The sequence below is a fragment of the Tyto alba genome, unplaced genomic scaffold (genome assembly GCF_018691265.1).
Source record: "Tyto alba isolate M040663 unplaced genomic scaffold, T.alba_DEE_v4.0 Super-Scaffold_40, whole genome shotgun sequence".
Taxonomy (NCBI): domain Eukaryota; kingdom Metazoa; phylum Chordata; class Aves; order Strigiformes; family Tytonidae; genus Tyto; species Tyto alba.
This window is the reverse complement of record NW_024881316.1, coordinates 11851512-11864434: the sequence shown is the minus strand read 5'-3', so window position 1 is coordinate 11864434 and position 12923 is coordinate 11851512.

Sequence of the window (12923 nt, the reverse complement as noted above, 5' to 3'; positions counted from 1 at the left end):
GGACACGGCGCGTTGCGGGGCGCGCCCGGCCTCCCCCCCCCCCCCGCCCCCTTCCCCGGCGCCTTCCGCGCCGCCCCTTTTTCACCTGTGCGGGCCCTCCACGCGAAAATAAAAAAAAAAAAAAAAAAAAAAAAAAGGCGCCCGGCGGAACGGCTCGCCGGGTCGGTCGGGGATTGGGCGAGCGGCCGTTCCCACGGCGCGCAGGTGGCACAAAGGGGACCGCGGCGTCCGGAGGCGGGGAGTCCCGGCCTGCGGCGGGCGGAGGGGAACGGCGACGGCGGAGACAAAGCCACGCAGACAAAGGGAGGGGAAAGAGCGGCGCTTTGTGTGGCTGCCGGCCAGCCGAGAGCCCGGCAGCGCTCCGCTCCCGCCGCGGCCGCGCTCGGCGTTCCCGCTGCGGTGACGGGAGGTGCCTCACCCGTTTCCCTGAGGGGCGCCCGGCGCTCTCCCCCCTCAGGCAGGGTCTCCGCCCCGCCCCGCCCCAACTGCCGTGCGGAGGGAGCGTTTTTCTGAGGGGAACGGGAGTTTCCCTCAGGCGCTGCGCTGCGAAACCGCTGAGGCGGCGGCGTTAAACGGCCCCGGGAGGTGGTCGGCGGCGGGGGGGGAAGGAGCGAGCAGCCGCAGGGGTTTGGGCGTCAGGCAGCTCGGCTGAAATTCCACAGCGTGACCGGAGAAGTGAGGCCTTTGCCCCACAGCCAGCCTTAGGACGTCCATTCGTTCACGATTTATCTTTCTCGTCATGGCCCCAGCGGGTCAAACCTTACAACGCTGCCAGATGCAGGTCCCTTAGGTGGTGGGTGTTCTTGTTGCACACTTCTGCGTTCTGGTTCCTAACACATCTCACTGGCACACCTCAGGAGAAACTTGGAAACCAAGCTACTAAGCGTTGCCAGACCTATAACTCCAGATAAAGGCAGGGAAGTGGAGGCAGGAAGGCACACAGTATTACTCACTTCCTCAAAGGCAACTCGGCAACAAGCTGACCAGTTACTGCTGCCCCTTAGCCCAGCCAAATGCCTTCAGTTTCATCTCCAGTGTTTTACAAACACTTAAAACCTGCACAATGGCAGGCTTAGTTCACAGTCACATGCTGGTGTGTATGTGAAACACACAACTGGTATTCAGCAAGACAAGGAAAATCTCTTCAATTACTTGAGGCATTAAGACTTCATTGAAAACAGAACCACTCCACAGGTTAGTCTGAAATGGCGACAAATACAATGCATTTGACAGTACACTATCAAATATTCCAGCTAATTTATAGTTTGGGAGTGTCATTAAAAATTATTCAGACTTCTCTCCACGTTTAAAAAAATTTCAGAAATGAAAATTTTTGAAAACAATTTCAGCAAAAGCTATTTTAAGTGAAAACTTGTATTTTTAATAATATACCAAAACATTATTATTTTGCACCTTTTTATAACTTTCTCCAAAAATACAGCTATCAGCTGCGCAATGAGAGTAACATACTTAAAAACAAATTTGAAGATCATTTTTCAGTGCAGTATTTTCACCAAAACATGTCATTTTCATGTTTACAGAAGGTGTTTCAGTAAGGTGTTTACAATACAGATGTGAGCCAGAGTAATACTAAATTTCATAAATGGATTTGTTCTCTAGAACTAATGAAGAGAGTGAAAAATGTTTCATCCAAATTCTCAGTCAGTGGATCTGACTAATTACAGATGGCAAACTCCTAAGTAATTCCCACTTTCAGGCCTGTTTTTAGAGGGAAAACTTCTAGTGCAGTTTCCTTTTCCTCCAAAAAAATGGAAGTAAAACCAACAAAGAATAGGATAAATGCAGTGAACAGATTTGCACCCATATTTAAAATCACAGCTGACCCAGAGTTAGTTGCAGCTATTTGATCCTTTGAAATTTTATGTAGCAAGGAGGAAGCGAAGAGTCTGACACGCAGTTCCTCTAAACATAGCTCAATTATTAGCCCTAATATCAGTAGAACAAAGGCAAGAGTGGTATGCCAGGAAGATCCATAAAATCATGAGTTTTCTTTCCTTTTTCAATCATGTAGAACATCTTTTGAAAAAAAAAAAAAAAAACCCTGCTGAGATCACTTGCAGGCACTTACCTGGTGACTTAAATTTACACAAGGAGTTTCACTGCATGTACCTGAAAGTTTGGCAACTTCCCAACATAATGAAAAGTTGTGTTAATTCCTAAATTTTCCTGAAATATGAAACACCTGCATGTTTCTAGTCCAACTGTAACCACCATAGAGCCCCACTGAAGCCACAGCTGAACACCTGAGCCTCCCCAACACATCCACAGTAAAACATGAGTAAAACAGTGATAATAACAGGACCAGAGTTTCATGGATAAAACAGTGAAAAGTAAATTTAATTTCACTATAAAGGTCTAGTTTTTGCTTTTGAGCTACTTATGTAAAGAATTATACCCTAAACAAAGCTTCAGCCACTCATGGGGTTTCTCAGCAATACATTTTCCAACCCATTCATAGCCCTCAGCCTCCCCTGGTAAGGCTGCCAAGTTATAAATTTATCTGTATATTATAAGGGTGTCTATCTTCAGGAAAGGACCGCAGTCTGCAGTTTATTCCATGCAGTGTACAGCTGGCCACAGGCCTATTTACCCTGTGAGATCCTTGGCAAAATAAGACTACTTGGGGAAATATCTGTTTAATTAAAGTCTGTTTAATTTGTTCATTCTATCAGTCAGAGGCTCTGTATTAAAAGATGGGTTAAGTTACAAAATAAAAGGTCTGTGCCTATTAAAAACAAAATACAAGTCAAAAAAGAGAGACATGAATCAGATATATGAAATTTTCTTCATGAGAAGCCTTTCCAGATATAACTGAATGGTTTAGTCTTATACATTAAGATGCAGATTTGAGAGTTCTTCCATTAGAAAAAGTGACTTACAGTCTAAAATTGTAACAGGATTTCAAAGACAGACTAAATTTCAGTAATGGTAATATTTTCTTTTAACATTCTTTCCAGTTACATTTTTTTGTGCATCTTCTCTTTTCCAAAAGGCAGGAGTAGCACTAATTATAGCAAAATCAAGGTTATTCCCCCATGCATTTAAACTATTTCTAAGGCTTTAATTTTGACCCTGCTAAGTCTTATAACACTTCACTACTTCTAAGTCAGGAAAAGCAAAGCAGCAAAGAAAGTGTTTGCAAATCCAGTGATTACGGTTCACAGGACTAGAAGCAGTGGGCACAAACTGAAACACAGGTGGTTCCTCTGAAGATCAGGAAACACTTTTTCACTATGAGGGTGACCGAGCACTGTCGCAGGTTGCTCAGGAAGGTTGTGGAGTGTCCATCCTTGGAGATACTCAGAAGACATCTGGGCATGGTCCTGGGCAACCATCTTAAGGTGACCCTGCTTGAGCAGACACAAGGATTATGTCATATGGTTAATTATCCTGATCCTTACAACTCTATCCACGGACTAGTTGATGTTTCTTTCTTGAGATTTTGAAAGACTTTGTTTTCCCTGAATCCAAACCCCAAAGTAATTAGTTTTTCACTAATTTTTGATTCTTCCAATTCTGCAAGATGGACAAGGAATCCACTCCTACTTGACACCATATATTTCAGAGCTTTTGAGGTTGAAATCACCTGCACTCTGCTAAATATTTGTCCAGATAGTCACAGGCAGAGAACAAGCCTAGCAATGAAGAGGAATGGGGCTCCTCCAGGAATTCTTTTGGTGTCAAATTTTACATGTAAGACTTAAGGTCTTGAAACATCTTCCTGAACTGCTCTCCCTAGCACAACTGTGCTGTAGCAACAGTGCCAGTGAAACAAAGGGTATTGGATTGCTTATTTTTGCAAAGTATCTATGGTTTTATGTCATTTCCAATACCAGCCACTGCTTTTTCCTCTTTCCAGTCAATGTCACCCTCCCGCCAGGCACAGGTACATCCCCCGCCAAATCAAACACTCCAGAGCTGATGTTGTAAGAGAAAGGCACAAGAGAAGCAGCAGAAGCTAGTTTAGTTCACATTCCATTAATACCTTTGGCTTTTTTTTAATTTAAGTTAAAGGACTGTAAAACAGTTGTTTATCAGCCATGGGTTCAGAGCAATCATTGTAGAATTCAATGTATTTTGCAGTACGCTAGGTTAATGTGTACTAGGTATTTAAAGAGGAGTGGAGGAGGAGAGCACTCTATTTTTGCATGCACACAAAACAGTGAAGTCACTTCCATGTGTGTGGAAATGCCAACTCAAAGCCATCCCAAACTGACTATTATTGCTGAGAAGCCAGATGCCCAGCCTTGTAACAAAGAACTGTAAATGCCCTATGCTTACTGGCAACAAAAGCAGTGTTAGGAGTTTTTCAGAACCTACACCTTTAACCTGGACAAGGGACAAATGAGGCAATGTAACACAGGCCTATAAAGTCAGAAGTGCCATGGAAAAAAACTAGAGAATAACTGTTCACTGCTCCCTCCAGTGAAAGAACGAGGGGGCACCAAATCAAAGTGGCAGATAGCAAAGCAAAAAAGAACTACTTTTACACACATGAACTAAGCTGCAGAATTCATTATCACATGAAGCTGTAGGTATTTCCAAAAAACTCCAAAGTAACTAGCCTAATTACTGGAAGAAACTTCTATCTAAAATTAAATGCAGAGATGCCACCCCAATTTAAAGTCTGTGGCAGAAATCAGTGTAGGCTGGGGAACCGTACCAGAAATTATTATTGTATCTATGCTTGCCCTATCTTTGCATTTTTCCGTTAGCTAATACCCACTACTGGAGACTGAAGGTTGTTCTTAACTCTTCAGTCTGACAGTACAAATACCCTGTCATTGCAGCAAGCAGAACATGCAGTCGCTGCTGTGTTCCTTTCATCCCAAACCCTTCCCAATTCCTACAGAAGTATACGTGCAAACATTCCTCTTCCTCCACATTCCGTCTAATCACATATTCCACATCCAACTATAAACCTATAAACCACAGGCTTCTTGTACAAATAGCTCACAAGCTTATCAAGGGTAAGGGAACTATGGAAGAGACTTCCCAAAATGAAGGAAAAAAAAAAATAAAAGTACTGCTTTACTATGTCTGTGGGTACAAAAGCAAGAGTTAGGACACAACTACTACAGCCTTTTCGATCCTGTTCCCCTTATCATCTGATGCTTTAAATCTTACAGAGAAGTGTTACCATTAGGCCAGCACCTGGCAAAGCTCCATGGAAATATAAGACAATATATTGAGCAAAGCAGCAACCAGAATTGTCCCCCCTCTAACACTTCCTTCAAATTAGCAGGGAGGGGCTGGAGAAAACCGATTCTTCCACACCCTGCTGCCTTCTGCCTTAGGACTCGTGCAGAACTGCAGGGAGCATTCCTCATCAGTGTCCATCTTCAAAATACCTCAGAGTCATCTCATGGCAGCAGTACTGCCCTGTCCACTTGCGCAGTGCCACGTAGCCAAGTGCTGAAGCTGCAGCTCGCTGAGCCCCGAGTGTCAATGCAGAACTGACTGCTCTATTTAGATCTTCCTTTGCTCCAGGTACCCATCCAGCCCTGCCCTTACATCCCTGTAGAGCCATCCCCAAACATCTCCCTGTCCTCACTAGCAGACATTGGAATTCTGGTACTCGGCACACTTACAAAAGCCAACTGGAGGGTGGAACAAAAGGACCCTGGGATCATCTAGCCCCATCTGAGTTACGTTGTACATTAAGCCCATCTCCAAAGGCAGACAGCATGTCACTGGGTTGCAGAATATTCTCCCCCAGGTCTGGGCATCTCTCCCAGGAGAGCCCATCACACTGCCAACAGTGGCCACTGCCACGCAGGTAGATGGGGCAGGTCATGGGCTGGTCTCCAGCTGCAAGGCAAATGTGGACAGCACAGCTTGCATTGCCATAGCTAAACTCTCATCCACCTTGATCTCTAAACCATGCCCCATTATTACATGCGAGACAGTGCTAGCTGGCCCAGGCATCAGTTGTCAGAGACTGTATTAACCCTTAACTGCATAGATGATCAGTTGTCAGTGATTGGGCTTATGTCCTAGGCCTATTTAGTTGACTAGCAATGACATTGCTGATTACTCAGGAGGGAAAGTGTCTGATGCAGCAGCTGCAGTATAGAGCTTTCAGGATAAGTGTTCCAGACTAAACATAAAACCAAACAACCTAAAAATCCTTTCAAGCATGGGTGAACCCAAATAACTGTGTCTGCAAGGTCTTTGTAAGACTAGAAGAATCTTCCCCCCTCCCCTCTTTTTTTAACAATTCTTGCCAGGTACAAGGCAGAAGTGACTACATAAATGCAGCATTTCTGCAGATCCAAAGAGCAGATAATACAACCTTTTGTATATAACTGCCTTTTTTTTTTTAAAGATGCCTGGGGTATGTCACACTAAGGGAGTTCTCACAGCACAGACTCAAGTTTGGAACACAAAGATGAGAAACTATTACTATCGGTACCTCAGGGTCTGCATGCTGCTTTTCAATAGTCTTGGAAGATCTCTATACTTTTAATATGGGCCTTGAGAAATACTAAAATTAGATCTTAAACTAACACAGTTTCAGCACCTGTGTGTAAGTTTACCCTTTCCAGCTTGTGTAGCAGTAAGCAGGCATCTCTTAATTGTTTAGCACAGGGCAGTGCAGGCAACATAACCTTTTCTCAAACCTGAACAATTTTGTAATTTAATACAGCACAACTAATACAGCTGCATTATGCTGCCAGAAGCAATAATTTAGTTCTTTAGGGAGGCAAAGTTTTAATTTTACCTAGCAACTGGGCACCAGAATAAAATAAATTGCTATTCTGTGATCTGCAGGGGACATATGAAGAACATTATGCTTTCAATCTGCCTTCAGAAAATAAACTTAGAAGTGTCTCTCTGATCCTGTAAAAATATACATAGTTGTTTTTTCTTTTTTAAAGTTTAGTTCTTAAAAGTAGCAGCAAGTAAGAACGATTACAGGAAAGTTTCATTTTGAAGACTTACACCTATAGGAGTTAATTTTTAAGAAATCTTTTATCAGTTTATGGCTAGTTAAATACATGGCTGATAAACCTGTGAACATGTTTATTGATGCCACATTCAAATTAATCGGAACACTTCTAGTAGCTCTTGTATTCTCCAACAGGGGTTATACACCAATGAACAGCAATATTTGGAGGCATGTGTAGAGCAGTAAGAGGAGTCAATGCAACTGTGGGATAATGTACATTCTTACTGCCAATACATCAGTTCTTAGTTCCAGAAGCATCAATATAGATATCTGAGCGTGTCCACTAAAAAATTGTTAAAAATCACTGATGACAGTTAACTGCAGGAGTTTCTAAATTCTTTCACACCCTTCCAGTTCAGGTGCTTTTATATTTTACTGCCAAATCCACAACAATAGCTTATGTCTGTCCCAAGAAAAATAAAAAAAAAAAAAATCTTACAAGAGATCTTCTCATGTATACTAAAAGGTAAGCGTTTGTAATTTTGTGCCAACATTTATTCTTAACATCTTTAATCTTCTATTAAAAGATCAGTCCTGGTTAATAAGTTTGATGTCTGAAAACTTAACCAATTTCAGATCAACAGTATTGATACAGATCTGCTGCAGCCAAAAGAGGCTGTAATCAACATGCAGAGGAGTCTTAGTCTGAAAATGTTATCAACTCCTCCAGTCTAAGTACACAGTGGAAAAAAATTAGAAGCAGGAATGAGAAAGAAGGGCTATTAAGGCAGAAACTTTTGTAAGCTAGGCACATTTGATGCGAATGCCTTTCAACAACACATACAAAACATTCCCAGTTTGAGTTCACCTGCTTTCTATAGCTTAGCCCAGGTAACACAAACAGGTTCTTCCACCCTCAGGTTGACAGTAATAGTGCTGGTAAGACATTCGCTTTTCCTCCCAGGCTCTTTTTGAATCTTCAGTTCCTAGCAAGATTTCTTAGCAAACAATCAGTCTGTGCTCCCCAGCAAAGACTACTAAGTTCATTAGTGAAAGGGGAGACTCTCAGCCAGCCACAGAAAGCAAATCTCATGCATAACTTTCTGTAACTTGGCCAAAGACAGAATGTTTCTATATTGTTTATCTTAATCACCGGATTTCTGAGAGCCAGGATTATACTGTATATGAAATAAAGACAGCGCAGGAAATTTTTTGAAACCTCTTCATCATACTTCCATTGAAGGTCTAGCAGAAGCACAAGATGTTTCCTTCCAGGGCCAGATGCCTATTCTGCCAATACTTCTTTTTCCTGCTGCTATAGAAAAAGCTATAATCAAAGAAGTTCATTTCTGCCTTTTCAGTGAATCTGAGGTGCCTGTTTCCTAGCCCGCCTTCAAAATAGTCCATGAGAGAACAGCAAGCTCAGAGCCTATTTCTGCAGAATTGAGATCTTTCTGAACAAGGGTTATGGTTCTTCTGAGACGACTATACAAAGATGTACAGTTGGTTTTTAGCCCTATTAATTTTGAGTAGGAAAGATCTTTACTTAAAATAATACTCACCTTCCACCTTTTTTTAACTCCTGCTTTATTGCCTGGAACTTTCCAGCACAGAGCACCCAGTATCAACACAGAAGTGAGGAAGGAAATACTTCCCTTCCACATCTGAACCAATCTGAAGCCTCATTGTCACTCCTGATAGATTTGCAATTTAGCTGATCAGTGATTCTTATTTGCAGACTCTGTCCCTGGTTTCTGAAGAGCTAATCACAACAGTCACAATTACAGGAACTGCTCTTGTTTTTACAACTCAACAGGAGTGGTGTTTGAATTTGATTATTATGTCCTTGAGCCCCAGAGAAAAACTTCCCAGAGACTTTTTCTTCTTCTAATCTCTGAAGTTTCGTATACTATTGCTTTTATAGTCCTTCTGGGATTAATACTGAATGGCTATGTAGTAGTCTCCTTTAATGTTGTATTTCTGCCTTGATTCTTGGAATGTTTCATGCATAACTCTTCCAGGGAAAGCAATAGGGGACTAGTACAGAAGAGGAGCAATAAGATTCCTTAGGAGATCAGGACAGAGCTGAGGACTACACAATAGTTTTGGATATCTTGGCCCAGAGTAAGAAAGCTCATGCTGAGAGATAGCACAAGCTTCCACAGATGACCTGCTCTTTCTAGAGAAATTATAACTTCAGAAGAGACCAAACATGAGTACTCCTTCTGTCAATTTAAAAAGCACTTCCCTAGTTGAGAATCAACAATGCGTTAAGATTTCCCTGGTCACACTTCGGTGGAAAAATCACAACTAGAAAACCCAAATTAGAGTTTAGGTAAAAGCATCAGGTAAGACTAAGAGGCAAAACACCTCCAGGAGTGCTACCTCAGAATAACCGAGTACCTCTTACTGGTAGTGTTTTCTTCTGGTATAGGAAGGTGAGGATATAACAGTTCCATTATAGGCAACCATCTTGGCCACTGTCAAGTTCCAACCCAAAACAGAAGCCAAGCAGCTTTTCCCTTTGAAAGTTAGTGCAGTCAGGTAGGAGCCATCAGGAAGACAATGGTCCTTACACCACAGCTCACTGACGACATAGTGCTCAGAAGACCCTCCACCTAACCGTAGTAGAGGATCTTAGAATTTGAAATCAAAAGGGCCAAAGTATGACATCACCCACAGTAGGTCACAGCCTCAGCACTGCTGCTCCGAGGCCAGAGGCTGGGAGCACTACAGGGCATTTAATTTCTGAGGGTAGGAAGTTAAGCTGGTGTCACTGCTGAAGACACAGCAGTGTGGATTTTGAGCACAAAAATGTTTATTCTCATCAACTTCTACTTTTTGATTCCTTTGGTGGACAATCTTTCATTTACTTAGTATTTGACTTTTTACTCCTCCACCATTCTAAGATTCCATTCACACCTAGAAGTCAGATATTCAGATACTGTGATTGCCAGTCTTATATACAAAGGCTACCCTTTCCTTACAGGACTATTTCCCCCCCCTTCAGTAAGTCACAGGGACCGTAGGCTGCCACAGACAACTCTGAGAAGTTTAAGTGTTCCTTAAGAAGCATACCTTCAGAAATAGGGGAACATCTAAAGTTGTTTCTCCTCTTGTCATCTTATCAGGCAGTAGCACAGGTGGTCTTCAGTTCTTGATAATTTTGGATCCTCACAAGAACAAGCAAGATCTCTCTCCAAATCTGTGGAACTTCTGGCAAACAATCTTTCTTCATATGTGTAAAATAAAAGCTTTGGACTTTCCCATAACCAGCATGGCTCATAATGGGGCTGCATTTTTATAGATAATACATCTAGCAGTTGCTACAATAATTCAGTCTTATTTTTCGAATTAAAAACTATGAACTACATGAAACTCCCAGGAGAAAGTATTAATACAATTTCCAGTCTTGTCATAGTAAAAAAAGGCAAAACTACAGCAAAACACCTTGCAGTCAGCTCTGCCAAGGGGTGATCATATAAAGATCCCTTTATATAGAAAAAAAGGTTTTCAGCAGCCTTACAGCCTGTACATCAAATTAGCAGAAACTATGCTGAATTACTTTTCATTAGCAAAAACAACTTCTTAAGTTCAAGTAAATGAAGACAAGCCAATTCTGGCACCTAAGAGTACTTCTTCAAAAACATGTTTTTTAAAAAAAACCACTGTTCCCCCCCATTAAGGCATTGTTTTGGTTTTGGTTTTTTTTTTTGTGTGTGTGTGTGTGTATGGTGGTAAACATGCTCATCACTGTGATACTGTTTATAATAAATTACTACAAGATGTTACAAAGGAACTCCTGGTCCTGCTGTTAAACTTATTTTTATATTATGTGGTTTATAATCTGCGAAACAGGAAGAGGGGGGAGCATTAATTGCTACAAACCAAACCTCTCTGTTTGCAATAGCAAATAGGTAGCTTAAAATTCAGAATGAGAAGCTACATAATCCATCTATTTTCAGAAAATGTTTATTTTAAGAAACACTGAGGAATGATTAATCACTCTGAACTGTTTAACTTGAAGTCTAAATGATATTAAGAACTGCCACTCATTGTTTCAATATTGCACTTTTCTGATGGAGTGCAAGAAATTAAACTAAGACACTAAAGCAATATGCTTTATTTTCTGCTGCAGAAAATGACCTAACTACTAGACAGAGCTAACGCAGATAGTTTAAGTCCCAAACGTTTCTTTCAGGACTCTATCTGCAACATCTCTCATTCTGACCGAAAAAAACCAAGCAACTAAGGCTAGGGCAAATTATTTCCTATTTTGTCAAGGTAAGATGAAGTACACCACTTTAGTGGTAGTTGTATATTCCTCAAGGATGCCACAACTATTTAAAAATATCTTTACTTCTCAATCAATTTACCAATTTCAAATAAGGTCTAAGCATTTGTTTTATTTCAGTCCATTCATCTCTCTAGCTTCTTTCCACATATATAAAATAACAACTGAGCTTTATTTTAGGACAGATTTTAATCATTCTTCACTTGCAACCATAAAACTAATGCCATCATCATTCCAGGGACAATGTTCCTTCAGTTACTAAGAACTGCAATCACAGGGGAAAAGAAAAAACAGTGGGTTATTGGTCTGGTGAGAAGCCTGAAATACGAAGTGTAGCTCAGGGGTGCTGAAGGTAAAAGCACACAACAGGACTTTGAATTTTCACCTCTAACATTGTTCAAACAGTAAAGCTGGGCTAGCACTGGTGCCTTAACCGGGCTCCACTTACCACTGTTTTCATTAATGGGAGAGTCGAAAGCAACGTCAGCTTCAATGAGGACAAAAAAAAAAAGCTTATTTCAGCCCCCTTCTAATCCCACCCCCCAATGCATTTACCAACATAAATACTTCACATATGTTTACAGCCCATATAACGTTCACATTTGACATCTTTTTAAATGGAGATAGGTCATAATTGCCAAGCAGTATTCAAATACAAATGAAAATCTCATCAGGAAATTCCCAAGCAAGCTACTGGAAAGGCTCTCTATACTTCTCCTGTTTCTTATACTGGTCATCCTCAGACAGAATACTGAGCAAGGCAGACTTTGTCCCACTCAATACAGTCATTCTTCTGAGCATCAAACACCACTTTGTTCTCCAGAGCCTGCAGGAAGTTTGAGACAATGGCAGAGAAGTACTGTCTTCATAGCCCTGATAGCTCAACTGGACTATCAACTAAAAAGCCACATGATATTTCAAAGAAAATTGAATGAATCATTTTATTTTTACTTTTCCAGTTTATATCCTCCGAGGGAAACAGACAAGAGCAGACAAGCAAAAATGCTTGTAATACCAGTTCTAATAACAAAAAAAAAATACAGGGAACACAAATCCTAGGACACATACATATCATATAAAGGCCATCTACTCCACTCACCTGAAATTAGCCTTCATCTGTTAACGTAATTCATACCACAGACCATAACTCAAATTTTGTCCTCTGACCTGCAGGAAGGGGTGTGCAGAAATACTGACCCTGAATCAGGATTAAATACTCCCCGATATAGAGGATACCTTTCCTTGGGCTGTGTCTAACACTTTGCTCACTCTAAGTCCAGACTTGACTTTCAGGAGTCCCTTTCTCTACCGTTACTTAACTTCAGTGCCCATGTTTAATGGGCAAAACTCATACCCAAGCTTTCCATGGCAAGTTTAAACAATTAAGAGCTTGCTTGCACCAGAAGGCAGCAGTCCCAGAGCCAGCACGCAACACAGGTGCAGCTGAGGCAGCACAAATCTCTGCAGGACAGCGGCCTGACAGCACAGCTTATGCAGAAATTCCTGTTCACTGGGATCTGTTACTTCAAGCAGGCTTCACACCAGCAAATGCCCTCGGATAGCCGTGGGGGGTGCTGTGGCAAGATAACGGCTGCTAGCTTAGTTTCACTCACTTGCAACTCCTTCTAGATTACAGCCTCCACCGGCAAGACAAGTTCTTCAGCAACAGACAAAACCTCCCACCTTAACAGGGACCTCATAACTTAAATGGTAGCA